Source organism: Nerophis lumbriciformis, linkage group LG23 (assembly GCF_033978685.3).
Source record: "Nerophis lumbriciformis linkage group LG23, RoL_Nlum_v2.1, whole genome shotgun sequence".
Lineage (NCBI taxonomy): Eukaryota > Metazoa > Chordata > Actinopteri > Syngnathiformes > Syngnathidae > Nerophis > Nerophis lumbriciformis.
Window position 1 is genome coordinate 33,679,335 of NC_084570.2, and position 25,591 is coordinate 33,704,925.

The 25,591-nt window shown below is 39.6% G+C and overlaps 1 long non-coding RNA gene across 1 annotated transcript in view; it reads left to right on the forward strand.

Moving 5' to 3' along the window:
• The window catches only part of LOC140679783 (uncharacterized), an 80,256-nt gene that overhangs the window by 49,000 nt on the left and 5,665 nt on the right, over positions 1-25,591 (forward strand). The window lies entirely within an intron of this gene.

Sequence of the window (25,591 nt, forward strand, 5' to 3'; positions counted from 1 at the left end):
TTTCAAAAAAAGTTTGTAAACTGTTACCAACTGCGTGCCTTGCCATCCTTGATTTGAAAGTCTGGTTTGCAAAGGTTACATTACCTTCACCCGAGCCGGGGTGTGACAGCAGGGCAGTGTTGTTTCTTTGAAAATTGTCAAACTGCATCATTTCTGGTGATAGTGAAAGGAACAAGGAGATAATTTGCCCCCCAAAATTGCCACTATTGAGTTATTCTACTCATTGGTCCAAAAGACTTGTTTACACTGTGCTGTTCAAATTCACTCTTCAAATTGACACGGTCACACGTGGGCTCATTTGAGCAGCTTTCAATATTTGAACAATCATGAGCTCTCTCACAGTCAATAGATCAAAGTTTCACACTTCTCTCTGGGCATCTTTGTGTGGAGTAGGCTTGTCTCCATACCAATATTTTGGTACCAGTACAGGTACCCAAATGTAATTTGCAACTTTTCGATGCTTTTCTAAATAAAGGGGACCACAAAAAAAATCTTAGTGTACATGAAACATATGTTTATTATTGTAATTTAGTCCTTAAATAAAATAGTGAACATACGAGACAACTTGTCTTTTAGTAGTAAGTAAACAAACAAAGACTCCTAATTAGTCTGCTGACGTATGCAGTAACATAATGTGTCATTTAGCATTCTATTATTTTGTCAACATTATGAGGGACAAACTGTAAAAATTTATTATTAATCTACTTGTTCATTTACTGTTAATATCTGCTTATTTTCTGTTTTAACATGTTCTATCGACACTTCTGTTAAAGTGTAATAATCACTTATTCTTCTCTGGTTTGATACTTTACATTAGTTTTGGATGATACCACACATTTAGGTATCGATCTGATACCAAGTAGTTACAGGATCATACATTGGTCATAAGTAAAGTTCTCATGTGTCCAGGGACATATTCCCTGAGTTTATGAAAATGATATGAATAAGAACCCGAACGGGACAAGCGGTAGAAAATGGATGGATGGAATATGTAATACTCCTAGTAGACACAGCAGTTCGACAGCATAATCAAGTTTTTATGACATTTACCTTGTAAGAACAAAACCCTTTCTTTGAACTCAAACAGTATATTGTAAGTACTAAACAGTACAACAGAAAGTTAAGTCCAGAATTATTGTGAGATTGGACATTCATGGCTAATTGATTCTTTTTTAATGGGACAAAAAAAAGAGCATTCTAAAGAAACAGCCTGGATGAATTTAGACAGAAGAGATTTACAAGGTAACACTTGTGACATGATTGTAACTTTATTTGGAATAAGAAATGTGTTATGTTTAGTCCAATTTTTTTCAAAATGAATATGAGGTAAGACGTTTTTTTGGGACACAACCCTTTTTGGTGGACAAGTTCTATCAGAATTAATTGTGTTCCTTCTGTGTTGTTGTTACATTTACTGACTAATACGTTTATTTTAGCAATCATTAAGCTTACTCCAGGATAGGATTCATGTCAATGATATATTTTTCAACAAGTTATTATGTTTGAATGAAAGTCCATTTCTGTCAAAAAAAGAGGATATATTAGTTTACTTTTTAAATGTTCTTGTAGTCAGACAATATTTTCAGTATATTAAATGGAATTTGTTACCTGATTTTGGATAGGCTCTGTCACGCCAAATTTCTTCCCCCTATAAACCTCCCCCCATTTACTTCCGGGGTAATTTCCTCTTACGTCATTGACAGCGATCGATAGAATCCCGAGCTCCTGAAAATGATGGTGTCACTGAATGACATTTGTCTTTATCTTTCCAGGGGACTTACCGTATTTTCCGCACTATAAGGCGCACCGGATTATTAGCCGCACCTTCAATGAATTACATATTTCATAACTTTGTCCACCAATAAGCCGCCCCGGATTATAAGCCGCGCCTACGCTGCGCTAAAGGGAATGTCAAAAAAACAGTCAGATAGTTCAGTCAAACTTTAATAATATATTGAAAACCAGCGTTCTAACAACTCTGTCCCAAAATGTACGCAAATGTGCAATCACAAACATAGTAAAATTCAAAATGGTGTAGAGCAATAGCAACATAATGTTGCTCGAACGTTAATGTCACAACACACAAAATAAACATAGCGCTCACCTTCTGAAGTTATTCTTCATTCGTAAATCCTTCGAATTCTTCGTCTTCGGTGTCCGAATTGAAAAGTTGCGCAAGCGTGGTATCCAAAATGGCCGGTTCCGTCTCGTCGAAGTCATCGGAGTCAGTGTCGCTGTTGTTCTGTGAATCCTGCCTTCCGGAAAGCTCGGACCACAGTTGTGACCGAAATATCTGCCCAGGCATTTACGATCCACTGGCAAATGTTGGCGTATGTCGTCCGGCGCTGTCTGCCCGTCTTAGTGAAGGTGTGTTCGCCTTCGGAGCTGTGTGAAAAAAGCCACCCGGCCTCTTCGCGTAAACTTCCCTTAACCACTCGCTCATCTTTTCTTCATCCATCCATCCCTTCGAGTTAGCTTTTATGATGACGCCGGCTGGAAAGGTCTCTTTTGGCAAGGTCTTCCTTTTGAATATCACCATGGGTGGAAGTTAGCATGGCAAGCTAGAACCACAGTGAAGGATGACTTCTCATTCCCTGTGGTGCGAATATTCACCGTACGTGCTCCCGTTCCACAGTGCGGTTCACAGGAATATCAGTTGCTGTGAAATACGGTAGTAATCCGTGTGCGGATGGAGAGATTGCGTCTTTTTATGAACCGGATCCTTGTCGCTTAGTAGGAGCCATTTTGTGGTCTTTACAGATGTAAACAGGAAATGAAACGTACGGTGATATCCGCGCGTTTTTTCTTCTTCTTCCGGGGGCGGGTGGTTGCTTACAGTAGAAGAAGAAGCGCTTCCTGTTCTATGGGGGCGGGTGCTTTCCTTGGCGGTTGCTTGCGTAGAAGAAGAAGCGCTTCCTGTTCTACCGGGAAAAAAGATGGCGGCTGTTTACCGAAGTTGCGAGATCGAAACTTTATGAAAATGAATCGTAATAAAGCGCACCGGGTTATAAGGCGCACTGTCAGCTTTTGAGAAAATGTGTGGTTTTTAGGTGCGCCTTATAGTGCGGAAAATACGGTATGTCAAACACCAGCAGGCTTTGAAAAATTCCAGGCGGAGTGTTAGGGCCGCTGCTGGGAACTTCTGTCTTCGTGGTAACGTGCAAAAAATATTAATTAATATATAATGCTGTTAAATGTTTGTACTTTAAATCAACATTATTGTTGAAACAATTTCACTAATATTAATTAATATATAATACTGTTAAATGTCTGTACTTTAAATCAACATTATTGTTGAAACCATTTCACTACAATATTGTGTGTGCTGCTGTCCTGTGTCAAAGCCGAAGTGTTATCGATCGCTGTCAATGACGTAAGAGGAAATGACGTAAGAGGAAATGACCCCGGAAGTAAATGGGGCGGGGGGAAGGTTTTTGTAGGGGGAAGAAATTTGGCGTGACAGCTCCATCACCCCCCGCGAAAACGAAAGGGACAAGGTAGAATATGGATGGATGGATGTTTCGACTGTCATTTGCAGTCTTCTTCAGAAGGGTCACCTGACCACTGTGACGTGTTGCCTATTAGCTCCTCCCTCATTGGTCATCGTGTAGATTGTCTGACTACAAGAAAATTTGAAAAGTATATGAATAATACGACTTAAGGAGTCTTTTTTCAGGGGGGGAAAAAGGCTATTTAGTATGTTTCTATGTGAAATATATTGAATATTCCAAACAATATATTTGTGTGGAGAGAAGTTGTTTGGAAGCCAACTTCCATGAATCCAGAGGTTGTTTATTCCATCCTTGTTGAAATGGTCATGCAGCTGTGTGGTGACTCTGAAATAAGAATGTAACAATCAGACCACATGAAAACAGCTAAGACAAAAAAAGTCATACAGGAAAATGCATTTTTATACAATATGATTTGCCTGAGCGGCTAGGAGACACCAAAAAATGGATTAGAAAAGACAGATTTAAAATGAATTAAAAAATGTTTCCCGCGGACCGGATTTTGGACGCTGGCGGGCCGTAACCGGCTCGTGGGTCGTAGTTTGGGGACCACTTATCTAGTCGATAGAAAAGCGCTAAATAAATGTAATCCATTATTATTAGTATTTGATTAGCTACTGACGTACCACGGCGTGACTCACATTTCGACATGTTACCATAGCAACAACGCTGCAAACATTACTAGCTGATTTAACATATTCTCCGCTGAAGCCCTCAAATTATGAAGTGGAGCTCCTGCCTCGGTTAAGCTACTTGTCCGCAGTTAGGCAGACATTTTGTTCACAAACAACTTGGCTTTAAAAAAAAAAAAAAAAACTTCTCTGAAAAGGGCCGGGGATTATTGGTGACCGGAACCGGAATGCAACCTCTCTCATACACACTGGTGAAATGCTCTCATACACATAACTGAAATCCTTGCACACATACTACTGAAATTGTTGTCTCTCACACACATGTGTAAAAAGCTCACACATACACACACACACAGGTGAAATCCGTTTATACATACTAGTGAAAAATAATTCCAGGCGTGTGTGTGAGAGAAAAACAATTCAGTAGTGTTTATGAGAGTGTTTCAGTAGGGTGTGTGAGAGAAAAAATGTATAGTTGTTTATTTGAGAGCATTTCAGTAGTGTATGTAACAGCACTTCAGTAGTGTGTATAAGAGTGTTTCAGTAGTGTGTATATAAGTGTTTCAGTTGTGTGCTTGAGAGAAAAGGATTTCAGTTGTTTATGTGAGAGCATTTCAGTAGGGTGTATAAGAGTGTTTCAGTAGTGTCTATAAGAGTGTTTCAGTAGTGTGTGAGAGAAAAACATGTCAGTTGTTTATGTGAGAACATTTCAGTGGTGTGTATAAGAGTGTTTCAGTAGTGTGCATGCGAGTGTTTCAGTAGTGTGTGTGAGAGAAAAACATTTCAGTTGTTTATGTAAGAGCATTTCAGTAGTGAATGTAAGAGGTAATTCTGAATAATGTCCCTAACGGCCCCTCATATTCTAGATGGAATAAGGCAGATAAATAGTGACATTATGAGCCAGGTAACATAAGAACTACAATACCCAGCATGCCACAGTAGTGAAGAGCATGCACAGTAGCCCCGTTTAGGTTGTTGAATGTAGACATGCCGGTGTGGAGTAAACTTTAAGAAGTCAGCCAACACGCCTCGTCTGCATCTTTTATGATTAGACAAGACAACATTTATATTTGCAAGGCCATTTTCAAGAAGGATATTTAAAGAGAAACTACATCTTGTGAGAACATCTCGGCCAACCCCGGAAGCTCGAATGGGTTCTACAGATTGTGAATTCAGATATTTTATTTCTTTATTTTTTCCACGTTTAATATGTTTTTTTGCAATTAAAATTTTGACAGCACCACAAAAGATATGTTTTAATTGCTGATGCAGGTTTATTGATTTTCAAATGCAGTAAATGTGTTTCTGTATAGTATTTCTCCAGCAATGGTCATGTGCTGACATCAATGATGGTATTTTGAGAGGTCATCGTTGAAGTCGGACATCACTGAATGCCTAGGTGGAAGACGCACGGCCCGCCACTGGAAACGACACTGTTTATCATTACAGCACATTATGAATTGTCCTGTGAGAAATCATTTTCCTCGCTCAGCTGCAAAGGACTATTTCCACTTTCAGTCAAAGGGAATGGGAACAAACACAAGATCATTTGTTAGAATAATTGTATTACAACAGTCCCTAAACCAATTTCCCTCCTGCAGCGCTGAGAACAAAAAAATCCCCGTCAAGTTTAATATAACTAGTTGTATTTGTGCTGGGGTGTCACTTTTGCTTCCACGCTCTATTTGTACTGCACCACATTGCCCAATTCATCTTCCAGCTCTATATCATGACATCTGTAAACGGCTTTCCATGCTTTAGTCATGAAACTGCAGGGGTCTTGTTCTTGCACAGACTTGACAACACTGTGAATAAACCTGATCACCTATTCTGGACACTTTAATTTAGCCGAGTGGGTCCAACCTGCACAATCACCTGCTCCTCTTGACATTTGCTAACAAGATAGCTTCCACACAAAAAGAGGATTGGCTTGTGAGAGACTTCTCCAGGACATACTAATTGGCTGAAAAGCTGGCGATTGGACTATCAGAAGTTAGAAGTTAGAAATAACCGTATTTTTCGGACTATAAGGCGCACTTAAAATCCTTTCATCTGCTCAAAAATGGACAGTGCGCCTTATAACCCGGTGCACCTAATGTACGGCATAATTCTGGTTGTGCTTACTGACCTCGAAACTATTTTATTTGGTACATGGTGTAATGATAAGTGTGACCAGTAGATGGCAGTCACACATAAGAGATATGTGTAGACTGCACTATAATGGTAGTCACACATAAGAGATAATTGTAGATTGCAATATGATGGCAGTCGCACATAAGAGATACGTGTAGACTGCACTATAATGGCAGTCATACATAAGAGATACATGTAGACTTCACGGTGGCAGAGGGGTTAGTGCATCTGCCTCACAATACGAAGGTCCTGAGTAGTCTTGGGTTCAATCCCGGGCTCGGGATCTTTCTGTGTGGAGTTTGCATGTTCTCCCCGTGACTGCGTGGGTTCCCTCCGGGTACTCTGGCTTCCTCCCACCTCCAAAGACATGCACCTGGGGATAAGTTGTTTGGTAACACTAAATTGGCCCTAGTGTGTGGATGTGAGTGTGAATGTTGTCTGTCTATCTGTGTTGGCCCTGCGATGAGGTGGCGACTTGTCCAGGGTGTACCCCGCCTTCCGCCCGATTGTAGCTGAGATAGGCTCCAGCGCCCCCCGCGACCCCAAAGGGAATAAGCGGTAGAAAATGGATGGATGGATGGTAGACTGCACTATGATGGCAGTCATACATAAGAGATATGTGTAGCCTGCACTATTATGGCAGTCATACATAAGAGATACATGTAGACTGCACTATGATGGCAGACACACATAAGAGATATGCGTAGACCGCAATATGATGGCAGTCACACATAAGATATACGTGTAGACTGCAATATGATGGCAGTCACACATAAGAGATACATGTAGACTGCACTATTACATTTGAACAGAAGTGTAGATAGAACATGTTAAAACACCAAATAAGCAGATATTAACAGTAAATGAACAAGTGGTTTAATAATCCATTTTTACAGTTTGTCCCTCATAATGTAGACAAAATAATAGGTAGATAAATGACACAATATGTTACTGCATACGTCAGCAGACTAATTAGGAGTCTTTGTTTGTTTACTTACTACTAAAAGACAAGTTGTCTAGTATGTTCACTATTTTATTCAATGACTAAATTACAATAATAAACATATGTTTCATGTACCCTAAGATTGTTTGTTCAAATAAAGACAAAAATTACATTTTTTGTGGTCCCCTTTATTTAGAAAAGTATCGAAAAGTATTGAAATACATTTTGGTACCGGTACCAAAATATTGGTATGGGGACAACCCTAGTGTCAATATGCATTCATTCCAATGAAGGTCTTCTTTCCATACTACACATCATTAGTCCTACCCTTCCATTGCTGCTATTTCCAACCCACCCTTGAGCCAATGCAACACAGCCACAGATGGTTCCTTAATGCTAGCATAGACATTTACAAGAGGGAGTGTGGGTGAAATCAGCCAAATGGAAGCAACGTGTTGTCATGACATGGACTTAAGGTTTCTTTCCCCTAGAAAGGATACCAAATATATAAACAACAATGTCATCAGACGTGATCCCACGCTTTACCACAAAGAGTGTGTACTATGTTGACTTACAATGACAATGTGACAGTAAAACAAAGAGTGTGTACTATGTTGACTTACAATGACAATGTGACAGTAAAACAAAGAGTGTGTACTATGTTGACTTACAATGACAATGTGACAGTAAAACAAAGAGTGTGTACTATGTTGACTTACAATGACAATGTGACAGTAAAACAAAGAGTGTGTACTATGTTGACTTACAATGACAATATGACAGTAAAACAAAGAGTGTGTACTATGTTGACTTACAATGACAATGTGACAGTAAAACAGTAAACTGGCATCATGCTGCTCACCATAACACTAACACTATGACCTTGTACTGTATTGTATGTGTGCATAGGCCTGGATGTATGCCCTGGTAAGCCATGCTTAAGCACACACACACACACACACACACACACACACACACACACATACACACACACACACACACACACACATGCACACACACACACACTAGAGAAATATTGCATGGACCTGAAGGCTCTCATAAGCTTCAGTGCACATTAGCCCTGCCATCAAACACCTCCTGTCTACTGTACTTGTGTCCATGCTGTCTAGTCTCTATACTGTACATACTGTACATTACACGGCTAGTCTCAAGCTGACTTGTAAATTCACATTCCCTGCTTTCCTCCATTTTGACCCCAATATGACTACGGGGCCAATTTACCGTACAGAATAAATCCAGCGAAAAGACCAAGGTACTCGGGTTGTATGGTATACCGGTACTAGTATAGTATCGCAGTACAAATGAATCAAAAACGGTACTATACTCTGTTTGAAAAGTACCAGTTCCCGGGCATGACGGCGCGTCGTCATGTCATGACATTGCTGGTGTTACGAGCAGAGGAGCATGTTCGGCAGCGCACACACACAGAGTACTTACAAGCAGACACAGTGTGTAGACAGAAAAGGGAGAATAGACTCATTTTGGTGTAAAAAGTAAAGATAAAGGTGAAGTTATAACACTGAAACACCCTCAGGAAGAGGTGCTTTAAGACATGGCTAGCCAGCTAGCTAGTGGCTAACGTCCATCTACAGTCGGCAGTGTTTTAGCTACTTCTAAATCACTAATCCTGGCCTCCATGGCGACAAAAAAGTACGTTTCTAACCTTTAGCATTATCACTGGAGGAGGAGGAATAGCTAAACATGCTTCACTACACACCGTAGGAGGATACAATAGCTCACCGGCGTCACAATGTAAACAAATGCCATGGGTGGATCTACACCTGACATCCACTGTAATGATACCAAGTACAGGAGAGTATCTAGTCGTTACTACTATGATTACACCGATATTTTTTTACTTTCCACCATTTTGTCCCAAACATGACTCCAGCAATTTACCCGTACAGAACAAATCCAGTGAAAAGACCCAGGTAACAATTTTACTCAGTGGGGCCGAGAAGATTCCAAATGAAGCTTGAAAAACTGATGGCTCAGAAACTGTTTGGATGAAACTCACAACAGGGTCCCTGACTCTGATGGACAATTTGCCATACGATTTCATTCATGCCAGGGTTGTGGGTTTGGTCATTTCGGTTTTGCAAAACCAGTCAAATTTTAGGGTGGCACCAGATTTTTGCACAAAAATAATGCAACTGACTCCTGTAGGGCGCTGTGACTTGATCCAGAATCGATCTTGAATCTAATTTTTGGTCAGATTTTGTAATTGTTTCACGTAGCCTGTTGCCTATCAAATGACTGCAGTACAATTGACTTTCTGGTTCTTAAAAGAAAACGTTGTCAAAATATCTGTTAAATGTTCCTCACAATGCAAAATGTCAACACAAGAGTGCTATACAAGAGATGATATTACAGCAACAAGTAATATCATCTACCATTTCAGTACCAAACTGTAAAACAAATCATATTACTGTATTTTTCGGACCATAAGGCGCACTTATACCGATAGCTTGTGCTAATGTTGTGTGTTTTCTAACAGTAACATAAAAAACAACAGGATAAATTAAGAAAAAAAGAGCCAAAATTTGGAATGTATTGAGAAAAAGCACACATTTTAAAACTAATAATTAATAATAATATACTAAAGTCACCTATAGCACGTTTTGTCTTTAAATATATGCTAATATATATGCTTTTAGCACATTTAAAAAAAAATAAAACAGTTTATACACACCTGATCTAAAATCTTAAAAGCTCTCCAAATTTAAATAAATACACAATATTGCCAAAAGTATTTGGCCACCTGCCTTTACCCACATATGAACTTGAAGTGCCATCCCATGGAATTGTCCAAAATGTTTTGGTATTCTGGAGCATTCAAAGTTCCTTTCACTGGAACTAAGGGGCCAAGCCCAACTCCTGGAAAACAACCCCACACCATAATTCCTCCTCCACCAAATGTCACACTCGGCACAAAGCAGTCCGAAATGTAGCGTTCTCCTGGCAACCTCCAAACCCAGACTGGTCCATCAGATTGCCAGATGCAAAAGCGTGATTCATCAGTCCAGAGAAGGCGTCTCCACTGCTCTAGAGTCCAGTGGTGACATGCTTTACACCCCTGCATCCCACGCTTTGCATTGGACTTGGTGATGTATGGCTTAGATGCAGCTGCTCGGCCATGGAAACCCATTACATGAAGCTCTCTGCGCACTGTACGTGGGCTAATTGGAAGGTCACATGAAGTTTGGAGCTCTGTAGCAACTGACTGTGCAGAAAGTCTTTGCACTATGTTGACCCCTCTCTGTCAGTTTACGTGGCCTACCACTTGGTGGCTGAGTTGCTGTTGTTCCCAAACTCTTCACTTTTCTTATAATAAAGCTGACTTTGGAATATTTAGGAGCGAGGAAATTTCACGACTGGATTTGTTGCACAGGTGGCATCCTATGACAGTTCCACGCTGGAAATCACTGAGAGCGGCCCATTCTTTCACAAGTGCTTAATTTTATACACCGAGCCAAGTGATTAGGGCACCTGATTCTCATCATTTGGATGGGTGACCAAATACTTTTGGCAATATAGTGTATACTTAAAATATAAACAAAGTTTAGTTAGTTGTTTAAAAAACTAAACAACTAACTTATGAAGTATTTCATTAGAAAAATTGCAACCACAATAAAAAACACTGTTAAATGTGTCACTGCACATTCCTTATTTCGTACAGGCAGGGTTTTTGACACTAGATTATGCAGTTATAGAATCATATTATTATAATTATTATTGTATATTTTATTATTCTACATAGGAAAAAATACAGTAAAATTGTATGAAAAAAGTTCAGAAAATAGTATGTAATGACAAAATCTGAAATATTCAAACTAATAACTAATATTAATATACTTAGTCACCTACATTACAAAGCTGACATAATATCTGTTTAAAAAAATAAAATAAAATAAATCAATAATGTCAAAGTATGCAGGGACCCTGCATACTTTGACTGTAAAAGTTTTGACACCACTGAACTTAAGTATCACAAGTATCGATATTTCGATTTTTTTAGAATCGATATTAAAGCATAATGATCTGGTATCGATATTTCAGGTTGATCCGCTCATCACTAATCAAGGGTAATCAGTGGCGGGCCGTGCGTCTCCCACCTAGGCATTCAGTGATGTCTGACTTCTATGATGACCTCTCAAAATAGCATCATTGACGTCACCACATGACCATTGCTGGAGAAATACGATAAAGGAACTCATTTACGCACTACAGTCATTGAAACACATCAACGGTGTACCAAACGGGTTATTTTCTGGCGCATTTAAAAACCAATGAAAACACAACAGCAATTAAAACATATCTTATGTGGTACTGTCAAAATTAAAATTGTGAAAAACATTAAACGTGAAAAAAATTAAGGAATAAAATATTTGAACTCACAATTTGTAGCACCCATTCGACGCCGCATAAGCCAGTGGTACCGCTCGTAGTTGCTTGATTCGAGTGGAAATGGCGGGCATTTCCCCATTTCGCCGCCGGGACAGCTGAGCTAGATTCCGGGGTTGGTCAACATGGTCTCTTAAGATTCATAGATGATAAAAATGGGAGCCATTACCTCCCTGCTTGGCACTCAGCATCAAGGGTTGGAATTGGGGGTTAAATCACCAAAAATTATCCCGGGCGCGGCCACCGCTGCTGCTCACTGCTCCCCTCACCTCCCAGGGGGGTGATCAAGGGTGATGGGTGAAATGCAGAGGATCATTTCGCCACACCTCGTTTGTGTGTGACAATCATTGGTACTTTAACTTTCTTGAAAATGCCCTTGCAAATATATATCTGCCACCTAATCAACGTTTTGTTCTCCTTCTTTGTGGGTTAAAAAAGTAGCTTTATTAAATTAATCTGCTAACGGCCCCGGCGGGTGTGGCTCTGCTGATCTGCATAGCACCCCCGCGGCTCAAACCAGTGAGTATCCAATCACAGGAGGCGTAAATGTCAGGTTCAAGGTGAGGCCAGCTAGAAGGCTTTACTGTCAACAACTTGTGATCTGATTGGCTATCACAATCATCTATCAACTGTATGTGTTCTCAAATTCATCCTATAACAGTCCTGGTTAGTATCCAATCACAGGATCGGTAAATGTCAGATTCAAGGTGAGGCCAACTAGAAGGATTTACTGTCAACAACTGGTAATCTGATTGGCTATCACAATTATCTATCAACCGTATGTGGACGTTCACATACAGTGCACAGACATTGTTGATTCTGAAGGCAGATTTGGTACAGCATGGCAACTAAAGCTAGCTGAATTCGGATTGGATACAAACTAAAACTAAAACCAACACTGGAAGGAGCATGATATGACATGAAGAGAATATGAATACTTTTAGATATTAAGGGAATGTGGTTATGTGGCAGCACGGTGGAAGAGGGGTAAGTGCATCTGCCTTACAATACGAAGGTCCGGGGTTCAATCCTGCGCTCTGGATCTTTCTGTGTGGAGTTTGCATGTACTCCCCGTGCCTGCGTGGGTTCCCTCCGGGTACTCCGGCTTCCTCCCACCTCCAAAGACATGCACCTGAGGATAGGTTGATTGGCAACACTAAATTGGCCCGAGTGTGTGAATGTGAGTGTGAATGTTGTCAGTCTATCTGTGTTGGCCCTGTGATGAGGTGGCGACTTGTCCAGGGTGTACCCCGCCAGAATGCAGCTGAGATAGTCTCCAGCGACCCCAAAAAAGGGACAAGCTGTAGAAAATGGATGGATGGGATGGATTTCTGGTTATGTTCGGCCAGCAGAGAAGGTCTTGCAGGCACACCACTGTTACTGACAGTAGTTTTGTAGAGAGCCCGGTCTTGTCCTGACACCTTGATGGCAGAGCTGGAATCTGCTCACACTAAAGTCCCAAACACACTGGGATGGATCATAAGCGGACGTCCGCCAGGCCTATGAGCGCAAATCAAAATTTTATGACCACGCGTAATCTGCTCCGCGCACTGGTTTCAAACTTGTTTTTTTTTAACACAGTGCCTAGTTGATAACTGGCTGCGACACATTGCAGCTGTTAGTGAATACTACAAACCCCAAATACTCCCCTTAAAGGTCTCTCGTGGCATCTAATGTTGGAACAAACCACTGCCCATCTCTTTAGTTCATTCATCCATCCATCCATCTTCTCCCGCTTATCAGAGGTCGGGTCGCGGGGGCAGCAGCCTAAGCAGAGAAGCCCTGACTTCCCTCTTCCCAGTCACTTCGTCCAGCTCTTCCCGGGGTATCCCGAGGCGTTCCCAGGTCAGCCGGTAGACATAGTCTTCCAAACGTGTCCTGGGTCTTCCCCGTGGCCTCCTACCGGTCGGACGTGCCCTAAACACCTCCTTAGGGAGGCGTTCGGGTGGCATCCTGACCAGATGCCCGAACCACCTCATCTGGCTCCTCTCGATGTGGAGGAGCAGCAGCTTTACTTTAAGCACCCCCCGGATGACAGAGCTTCTCACCCTATCTCTAAGGGAGAGCCCTGCCACCCGGCGGAGGAAACTCATTTCGGCCGCTTATACCCGTGATCTTGTCCTTTCGGTGGTAACCCAAGCTCATGACCATAGGTGAGGATGGGAACGTAGATCGACCGGTAAATTGAGAGCTTTGCCTTCCGGCTCAGCTCCTTCTTCACCACAATGGATTGATAAGACGCCGCACCGATCCGCCTGTCGACCTCACGATCCACTCTTCCCTCCACCAACCACGGGGGGGGGGGGGGGGGGGGGCGTGGTTGGTGGTTGGGACGGGGGCGTCGTTGGGGGCGTGGTTAAGAGGGGAGGAGTATATTTACAGCTAGAATTCACCAAGACAAGTATTTCATATATATATATATATATATATATATATATATAAGAAATACTTGACTTTCAATGAATTCTAGCTATATATATATATATATATATATATATATATATATATATATATATGTATATATATATATATATATATATATATATATATATATATATATATATATATATATATATATTTATTTTATTATATATATGTACATATATATATGTATATATATATATATATATATATATATATATATATATATATATATATATATATATATATATATATATATGTATATATAAATATATTACATTTTACATATTATATTATAATTTATATAAATAAATAAGAGAAATACTTGAATTTCAGTGTTCATTTATTTACACATATACACGCACATAACACTCATCTACTCATAGTTGAGTTAAGGATTGAATTGTCCATCCTTGTTCTATTCTCTGTCACTATTTTTCTAACCATGTTGAACACCCTCTCTGATGATCCATTCTGCTTCATCTCCTTGTTGTGTGCGCAGTTGTGCACTGCACTTTCTAAAAGCCCTAGATGTTATTGTCACATATGCATGTACAGTAGATGGCAGTATTGTTCTGTTTAAGAGTGTCACAACATTGCTGTTTACGGCAGACGAACTGCTGTACGGTAGACAAAAACGTGACTGCTGTTGTTGTGTGTTGTTACCGCGCTGGGAGGACGTTAATGAAACTGCCTAACAATAAACCCACATAAGGAACCAAGAACTCGCCCTCGATCATTCTACAGTTATAACGTGATTGGGCAGGCACGCTGTTTATATTGTGGGAAAGCAGACGTGAAAACAGGCTGTCGACACGTCACTCAGGTCCACCTGAATTTCGGGAGATTTTCGGGAGAAAATTTGTCCCGGGAGGTTTGCGGGAGAGGCGCTGAATTTCGGGAGTCTCCCGGAAAATCCGGGAGGGTTGGCAAGTATGCTTCCCTCACTCGTGAACAAGACTCCCAGGTACTTGAACTCCTCCACTTGGGGCAGGGTCTCTTTAGTTCACTGCCTGCCAAACGAGCAGGTAGAGCGGCTCAATTTCCTCATCGTTAGTGTAGAGCGCCGTTATAGAGAACTGTCATTTGCCCCCAACGCCATTAAAAAAAATTCCAGAAGTAGAATGGCCTTGCATACTTTTTCCCTAAAAAGTCATGATCATTTGGGAGACATTTATGTTTATAACGGTGTGTGTTTGCAGGGACAACATAAGTGTCAGATTGCCTTTGGGCCTGCTAGTAATGAAGAAACACACATCGTAGTGGGATTTGAACACACGTCTCAGTGGTGCAGTGTTGCCAGGGTCACCATTTATTCAGCAGTTGTTTTGCAGAAACTTTACTTTGTTGTTGTCGTTGCTACAAACCCCAACACAAGTTGTCACGTTGTGTAAAAGAGAATACAATGATTTGCAAATCCCTTTCAACTTATATTAAATTGAATAGACTGCAAAGACAATATATTTAATGTTCACACTGAGGAACTTTATGTTTTTCAAATATTAGCTCATTTGGAGTTTGATGCCTGCAACATGTTTCAAAAAAGCTGGCACAAGTGACAAAGAAGACTGAGAAAGATGAGAAATGCTCATCAAACACTTATTTGGAACATCCCACAGGTGAACAGGCTAATTGGGAACAGGTGGGTGCCATGATTGGGTATAAAAACAGCTTCCATGAAATGCTCAGTCGTTCACAAACCACTTTGTCAACAAATGCCTGAGCAAATTGTTTAAGAACAGCATTTCTCAACCAGTTATTGCAAGGAATTTAGGGATTTCACCATCTACCCTCCGTAATATCATCAAAAGGTTCAGAGAATCTGGAGAAATCACTGCACGTATGCGGCAAGGCTGACAACCAACATTGAATGCCCGTGACTTTGGACCCCTCAGGCGGTACTGCATCAAAAAGTGACATTATTGTGTAAAAGATATCACCACATGGGTTCAGGAACACTTCAGAAAACCACTGTCAGTAACTACAGTGGGTCACTACATGTGCAAGTTAAAACTCTACTATGCAAAGCCAAAGCCATTTATCAACAACACCCAGAAATACTTTGCTGGGCCCGAGTTCATCTAAAATAGACTGATGCAAAGTTTAAAAGTGTTCTGTGGTCTGACGAGTCCACATTTCAAATTGTTTTTGGAAACTGTGGACGTAGCGTCCTCCGGACCAAAGAGGAAAAGAACCATCCGGACTGTTCTAGGCGCAAAGTGTAAAAGGCAGCATCTGTGATGGTATAGGGGTGTATTAGTGCCCAAGGCATGGGTAACTTACACATCTGTGAAGGCACCATTAATGCTGAAAGGTACATACAGGATTTGGAGCAACATATGTTGCCATCCAAGCAACGTCTTTTTCATGGACGCCCCTGCTTATTTCAGCAAGACAATGTAAAGCCACGTGTTAAAACAGCGTGGCTTCATAGTAAAAAAGTGCGGGTACTAGACTGGCCTGCCTGTAGTCCAGACCTGTCTCCCATTGAAAATGTGTGGTGCAATATGAAGCCTAAACTAGCAGAAGGGAGACTGTTGAACAACTTAAGTTGTACATCGAGCAAAAATGGGAAATAATTCCACTTCAAAAATGTGTCTCCTCAGTTCCCAAACCTTTACTGAGTGTTGTTAAAAGGAAAGGCCATGTAACACAGTGGTAAAAATGCCTTTTTTGCAATGTGTTGCCGCCATTAAATTTTAAGTTCATGATTATTTGCAAAAAAAAAAAAAAAGAAGTTTCTCAGTGTGAACATTACATATCTTGTCTTTGCAGTCTATTCAATTGAATATAAATTGAAAAGGATTTGCAAATCATTGTATTCTCTTTTTATTTACCATTTACACAACGTGACAACTTCACTGCTTTTGGGTTTTATATTTAAAGCTCAGTCGTAGCCCCCTTAGGTAACATTGTCCATATAATTGGAACAAAGATGGATGTGTAAAGTTCACATTTTACTCCTCCAAACGTGAATCAATGTTTCATTGATGGGTTAATCCAATTGTTTTGCAGATTTGATGAAGTGGATGACAAACAAGAATCTGATGAGATCTGTAAAAAAAAAATATCCCAGCAGGAGCATAACTGAGGATGGTGTGGCTAAAAAGTCTTTGAAATTGAAGCCAAACAAGACGACCTACACAAAGACAACTGACAAAAGTCTTCTCAAAGCTATTTAATTCCCTCCTTGTCACAGGTGTGCCTTGATCGTGGAAAGTCTCCAAGAAAGCCAAAGGCAAGTAATTCTGAAGACTTTCGGCCCATTGCAATAACCTCCATTTTATTCAAACTATGGAGAATTCTGGTTGATATTTTGACCAATAAAGTCAGTGAACTAGACCCTCTACAACAGGGCTATTCAACTGGCGGCTAAAGAGCCAAATCCGGCTGGAATGACACAATACCGGCCCTGAGTTTAGGTCTAAACTTTGCAGCAAGTCCCTAAAAACATTTGAGTGTTTCTTTTTGTACAGAGGAACTTGAACCACTGCAAACACGTTGGCAGATCCTCACATTGACATGTTAACATTCTAGCAATCATAGAACACTGGGGTCCAAACTTTTGATATACTGAACTGAGGAGTTCCTCAAGGCACCCCTTTAAGTCCCCTCCTTTTTGGCAGTTACATATTTTTATCGTAATGTGATTTATGTAACTAAGGTGTTTCTGTAGCTTGTTTCAGTTCAGATGCACTCAGCAGACTTTGTACTAGTGGTGTTCCTCAAGGTTCCATTTTAGGTCCTCTCTTTTTGATCACTTCGGCTATTCAACTGGCGGCCAAGGGGCCAAATTTGGCTGGAATTACACAGTACCGACCCTGAGTTTAGGTCTAGACTTTGCAGCAAATCCCTAATAACACTCAAGTGTTTCTGTTGTACAGAGGAACTTGGACCACTGCAAACACATTGGCAGGCCCGTGCATTGACATGTTAACCTTCTAGCAAACATAGAAGACTGGGGTCCAAACTTTTGGTATACAGAACTGAGGAGTTCCTCAAGGCACCCCTTTAAGTCCTCTCCTTTTTGGCAGTGACATATTTTTTCGTGATGTGATTTATGCAACTAAGGTTATCTCAATGCAGCTTTCTGACTAGTTTAAAGCAGAGGTGGCCATTACGTGGATGGCGAGCTAGCGGTGGATGGTGGAGGGTGTGTCAGTTCATCGCCAGCCAGGCATTAAAAAATAGACCTAAAAATTAGCGATCACCAACTTTCGTCACTTGATTGACATTCACGTCACCCAAGGGTCTTGTGAGATGACATCACATGGACACTGTGGTCAGATGAAACAAAAATTGAGCTGTTTGGCCAAAATAGCCAGCAATATGTTTGGAGGAGAAAAGGTGAGGCCTTTAATCCCAGGAACACCAGACCTACTGTCAAGCATGGTGGTGGTAGTATTATGCTCTGGGCCTGTTTTGCTGCCAATGGAACTGGTGCTCTACAGAGAGTAAATGGGACAGCTCCATTTGTGTTTCATCTGACCACAGAATTTTCCTCCAGAAGGTCTTATCTTTGTCCATGTGATGTCAGATGAAACACAAATTGTACCGGTACCAAAATATTGGTATTGGGAAAACCCTAGTATTGACCTTAATAGTCTTCTGAGCTTCCCTGAAATCACAGATTTTATCTTGAAGAAATATTAATTTCGTCAAAACATTTCAAAACACCTTCTCATACCAACCACACACTTCCGGCTTCACAACAATAGCACAACGCGTCACATCGGGTCTTGCTACCATAACACAATGAAAAATCGTCTTACATTACCATCATGCTTCGTCAAAAATGTTTTGTAATGTAATCTGTGATATTTATACCTAAATACATGTTTTCTGACAGACTGAAATTAAGTGAATATTCTTTTTTGTAACCTACTCTGATTGTTAGTCTCCAGTTACAGAATGTTTAGCGGGCTGAATATTGCATTTTATTAATAAATAAAGAAGGTTAAAACATTGTCATGCCATAAACTTTCCCAACATGGAATGTACAAAATATCATAAGCATTTATTCATAGATTACATGACCAAACATCTTTAAAAATCAAACCATGATCGTAAAACAATCCACATATTGTGTTATTAATGCGTGGAACTTGTGTCTGAACATGGAAGTGTAGGTCCTCTCCTCTGAATGTAGGTGCTCCGACAGCAGTAATACACATTCCTGTGTTCCTAAAAAAATGCAAAATCTGGCAAAACACTGACGCACTGCGGGTATTTTTGTTTAAATTCTCATTTAAAGTGTGTTTAAGTTCGTTTTGTGTTGAGATATTTAAAAAAAGCATGTTTAAAAACATGTAATTAAAGCAAACTAATTGTTTAGTCAGAGTAATAAAAACTTTAACATTATCTGTAGAGGGTACACTTGTTAATGATAAAAAATGTGATCGATCTGAGATTTATTTTGAGTTAACTATGAACAAACTGCGATTAATCGCAATTAAATATTTGCATCTTTTGACAGCCCTATTTATTATATGTTTTTATACATGACAGTGTTTGTATTGCTGAATACGCCAAGTCCTTGGATAAAGAGACATTCAGTCATTCATTTCCTGCAGAGATTAAATGGGGCATAAGCGAGGGTCACAGTGAGCATTTCCGTTCAAAAGACACCTTGAAATGATTTGTTTGTGTTGTGCTCCGCGTTTTACTTGACTGTTTGTGCTTGTTTCGTGTCGTTACATCCTCGCAGAATGACAGCACTTATTCAGAACATTTTAAAACAAGTGTTCTTAAAATAGAGCATGTTTACAATCAGATATGTGCTTCTTCTCCTGTCATTCATTAAGAATGTTAATTAATGAATATTAATCGTGAAAGGCTGTTACTAAATTACAGAAATGCTAATAAAAATCAAATATTTTACAGACAGAAAGTTACAAGATTGTACACTTTATCCCATGCTTACATCTCATTGTGCAACATGTAAATGTTTTAGAGGGAACTAAATGTGATCTAAAAGGGGTACAAGTTATTTCCAAAGTAAGACCCCACCAGACATACAATACTAATACATAGCTCATAAATTAAACAGATATTTTAGTTATTTTCATTGTAAGTGGGCCAAATCACTTAGAAAATAAGTAGTGTGACGGCCTAATAGCTAGCTAAAATAATTCGAAAATAGTCTCATAAAAATGACTGCTGTCATTTAACATAATAACACGTTTAACTTGTTATGATGTCAGGTACAGGACAGGTGTTCTGCTGGTATGGCCATCTTTTTCAGAAACCTGACATTTGAAGTGACGCACATATTTTGAGAAACTTCATTTTTTTTGGCAATAATCATTAACTTAGAGTTTAATGGCAGCAACACATTGCAAACAAGTTGTCACAGGGGCATTGTTTTACCAGTGTTACATGGCCTTTCCTTTTAACAACACTCAGTAAATGTTTGGGAACTGAGGAGACACATTTTTGAAGTGGAATTATTTTCCAGTCTTGCTTGATGTACAGCTTAAGTTGTTCAACAGTCTCCCTTCTGATATTTTAGCCTTCATATTGCACCACACATTTTCAATGGGAGACAGGTCTGGACTACAGGCAGGCCAGTCTAGTACCCGCACTCTTTTACTAGGAGGCCATGCTGTTGTAACACGTGGTTTGGCATTGTCTTGCTGAAATAAGCAGGGGCGTCCATGAGAAGGTTGCTTAGATGGCAACATATGTTGCTCCAAAAGCTGTATGTACCTTTCAGCATTAATGGTGCCTTCACAGATGTGTAAGTTACCCATGCCTTGGGCACTAATACACCCCCATACCATCACAGATGCTGCCTTTTACACTTAGCGCCTAAAACAGTCCAGATGGTTCTTTTCCTCTTTGGTCCAGAGGACACACGACGTCCACAGTTTCCAAAAAAATTTGAAATGTGGACTTGTCAGACCACGGAACAGTTTTCCACTTTGCATCAGTCCATCTTAGATGAGCTCGGGCCCAGCAAAGTGTTTCTGGATGTAGCGACCAACTGTAGTTCATGACAGTGGTTTTCTGAAGTGTTCCTGAGCCTGTGTGGTGAAATCCTTTACACACTGATGTCGCTTTTTGATGCAGTAACACCTGAGGGATCCAAGGTCACGGGCATTGCCGCTTACGTGCAGTGATTTCTCCAGATTCTCTGAAGCTGCTATTACGGACCGTAGATGGTAAAAATTCTAAATTCCTTGCAATAGCTGGTTGAGAAATGTTGTTAAACAATTTGCTCAGGTGACCCTTGCCTCATCCTTGTTTGTGAATGACAGAGCATTTCATGGAAGCTGCTTTTATGCCCAATCATGGCACCCACCCGTTCCCAATTAGCCTGTTCACCTGTGGGATGTTCCAAATAAGTGTTTGATGAGCACTCCTCAACTTTCTCAGTCTTTTTTGCCACCAGTGCCAGCTTTCTTGAAACATGTTGCAGGCATCAAATTCCAATTAAGCAAAAATTTGCAATAAAATAACAAAGTTTACCAGTGTGAACATGAAATATCTTGTCTTTGCAGTCTATTCAATTGAATATAAGTTGAAAAGGATTTGCAAATCATTGTATTCTGTTTTTATTCACCATTCACACAACGTGACAACTTCACTGGTGTTATATTGCAGAGGTCGTTAGGTGCAAGGCATGCTTCTGTGTAAGGAGAGTACGCACCACTGGGAGTACACCAATAGGTCTTCCCATGTTTGAAGTCAGAAGATGATCTATGGATGCAAAATATTGTTATGACCACAAGATCTCTTTCTTTTGACGTGATCACATTCACACTCACATCACATGGAGACAGGGCGACATCTAGTGGTCACTTATCTATCTTGCACCTTTTGAATGGAGCCATCTGGGGAGCCACAATCTGCACACTTTATACATATACACAAATAACTAACTAATAACACACTGGGATTGTTATAAAAGTATATATTTAATAACAAAATATTTAATTCCATTAACTAGAAATATAGCTTTAAAATTGTGTATTTAGGTACAGTAACATATTTAAAAGTGATTTTTTTGTTGCTGGTTAAATGTAGAGTTTGTATACACGTATATATATATTTTTTTAATTGTTCTGTGGTATCGGTTACAAAAAAAAAAGAGAAGACATTTTTATCTACAATGCAATATCATTGCTTTATCAGCTTGTTGTTGTTTTTTTCAAAGTCTTTATTCCAAGACTGTTTGCATTTTCGATTCACTTTGTGTTTTCAGCACCTTTTGAGTTTGTGTGTTTCAGTTGCCATGACGGCAGATTACTCTCACCTGCCTCTAGTTAGTGTTCGGGCTACTCACCTGTTCCCAGGCACTAATCAGAGTTATTTAGTCTATCCTCCGGCCTCACTCGGTCTGGTGGTTTTGTTTGCGCCCATGCAACAAGTCACGTTCTCATTCACGCTCTTAGTCTTTATTGTGACTAGCGTTTTTTTGGCTATCTATTTTTATATTTTTGTCCGCAGCTAGAATAAATAATTTCTTCTCGCCTGTTAGCCGCTTCCTAACGTCCCTCTGCATCTTGAAAAGACGACCTCCGGCATCATAATGCCACGGCAGCTTTAACAAAGACATAAGAATAATGATGCAAGTCTATTGTGGAGCAGCTGGGTGAGAGCGACATGGTCCCGGTACCCAGGGGCGCCGCTAGGGATTTTGGGCCCCATGAAAAGAATCTTTACAGGGCCCCCAACACAGTGTCATTATTTTTTCTGTATTATAATTTCATCATTAGGGGCCTCTCTGGGCCCCCCTCCATCATGGGCCCCTAGAATCCGTCTCCTTTACTCCCCTTTTCGGCGCCCCTGCCGGTACCCGCTACAGTGTTTCCATTGGCTTCGGCAAGAATCCAGGAAACAACATCTGTGACAAATAGAGAGAAAATGAAGCCAAGGTCAAAGGTTGGATATGTCTTAAAAAATAAATTGGGTGTTATATTAAAGTTGGCAATCAACCAGTCTGCCTAAAATACACATTTTGACTTGTTTGCTCATAACTCCAATAATTTACATATGTTATTAATAATAATTGATGTGTTTTAACAAGTATCAATATGTATCAACGTTTTAGCTAAACGAAATAGGTTAATTAGTTAATTTTATTTAACCGTCCGGCAGCTTTTAACCTGCGAAGTGCAGGTGAAAAGTCCAATTTAATAGGTACAACCCAGGTAGCGCCAACCTGGCGGAAGCAGAAGTGGACAGGACAGCGGTGGAAATAACTTTGAAATGAAACACAAACACAAACCACCCACTTCTACAGGAACCTAGAGTTCCGGGAACTAGAAGTTCTGGTGGAAACAGGCCTCGTGTGGCACAGAGAAGCTGGCTGGCTTAAAGAGGCTTCTTGATTGGCAACCAGGGACATGTGAGGGAGTGGCGAAGGCAGACAGGAAGTGAAAACAAAAATAAGACTGTTGGACAGGAAATAGTACAGTAAGGAAACATTTAAACAAAAGTACAAAAACAGGAACAGCAACATGTAATATTTATTACAATTGTCCTACCACATAGCTCAGACCTACCTCCGGTTCCTGTCCACTGCGCTATGCATTCTGGGTAATGTCGTATGTAAACATTTAGCAACACAACTCGCCTCCTAGCTTACATGTATTTATATATTTGTTTAATATTTATTTATCCAGGGCAAAACAGTTAAGAACACATTTTTAACTTGTAATGCTGACCGAGCATTTACATGACAGAAATGTTGAAGTGTGATGAGAATCTATCATTTACCAACACTAACTACCAATAAAGTAGTGCTGGACGATTAAGGCAAAAATAATAATCCCAATTGTTTTGATTGATATTGAAACCATGGTTAATAACACGATTATTCATTCATTTGAAAGCACAAGTATGTATTGTACCATCAAAATTAGACTTTAAATATAATTAATAATGATATCAATTAGTAATGAATACACCACTACAAGTAAAAATAATAAAAATGATGGCAACAACAATAAATAAAAAATAACAAAAATCAGATTTTCTTTTTTAAATTTTATGGAATTCCATGTTTTACTTTTTACACGTGTTTTACCACCATAGAGTGTTGTTAATTAAATATTTAAAAGAAATTTAACAATATTTTCGGTCAAAGCATAATAATTGTAAGCATAAAGTACATTATGCTTGCACTTTTTGATACCTTTGTTTTGTTAGCAAAGTCGGACCGGATGTTGTGTACAGCGCTTTATTGTGAAGGGGGAAGTGAGCTGCTGTTCCGAGCTTGACGAGTCAGGAGACAGCTTGAGGTTGTTTGAAATGTTTTTTCTTTTTTTTTTTTAAATAAGAGCCAGCCTGTCAAGTTGTGACTGCTGTCCTGTATCAAAACCTCATAAAGAGTCCCGACAAAACCCGAAAATGGCAGAAAATGTATTTTTTTCAAAAACTTTCTTTCGCTAAAATGTCGTAAGAGGGGACCCTTACACAAAAATTAAAAAAACGGTCTTGCTTCAACAGCACAATACTGGTCCTGTAGTTGTAGGAGATGTCTCAAAACCTCATCAAGAGTCCCGACAAAACCCGAAAATGGCAGAAAATAAAAACATTTCTAAAACTTTTTTTTGCTAAAATGTCATAACGGGGGACGCTTACACAGAAATTAAAAAAACGGCCTTGCTTCAACAGCACAATACTGGTCCTGTAGTTGTAGGAGATGTCTCAAAATCTCATCAAGAGTCCCGACAAAACCCGAAATGGCAGAAAATGTATTTTTTTCCGAACTTTTTTTCACCAAAATGTCTTAAGGTGGGGACCCTTTTACACAAATTAAATACTGGTCCTGTAATTGTAGGAGCTGTCTCAAAATCTCATCAAGAGTCCCGAAAATGGCAGGAAATTTATTTTTTTCGAAAACTTTTTTCGCTAAAATGTCGTAAGGGGGGACCCTTACACAAAAAATATAAAAACAGTCTTGCTTCAACAGCACAATACTGGTCCTGTAGTTGTAGGCGATGTCTCAAAACCTCATCGAGTCCCGCTAAAATGTCGTTAGGGCACAAAATGTATTTTCTATATATATTGTACATATTACATATTGTTATGAAGGTGTCTGTTACTACATTATATATACTTGCAGTGTGTATATTGTACATATTACATATTGTATTGAATGTGTGTGTTACTACATTGTATATATATATATATATATATATATATATATATATATATATATATATATACTTGCAGTGTGTATATTGTACATATTACATATTGTAATGAAGGTGTGTGTTACTACATTTTATTCATATATATATATATATATATATATATATATATATATATATATATATATATATATATATAGTTGCAGTGTGTATTTTGTACATATTACATATTGTTATGAAAGTGTCTGTTACTACATTATATATATATACTTGCAGTGTGTATATAAAATGTTGATGGAGGGTTTTGAAGTTGTCTTAGAGCAGTGGTTCTCAACCTTTTTTCAGTGATGTACCCCCTGTGATTTTTTTTTAATTCAAGTACCCCCTAATCAGAGCAAAGCATTTTTTGTTGAAAAAAAGAGATAA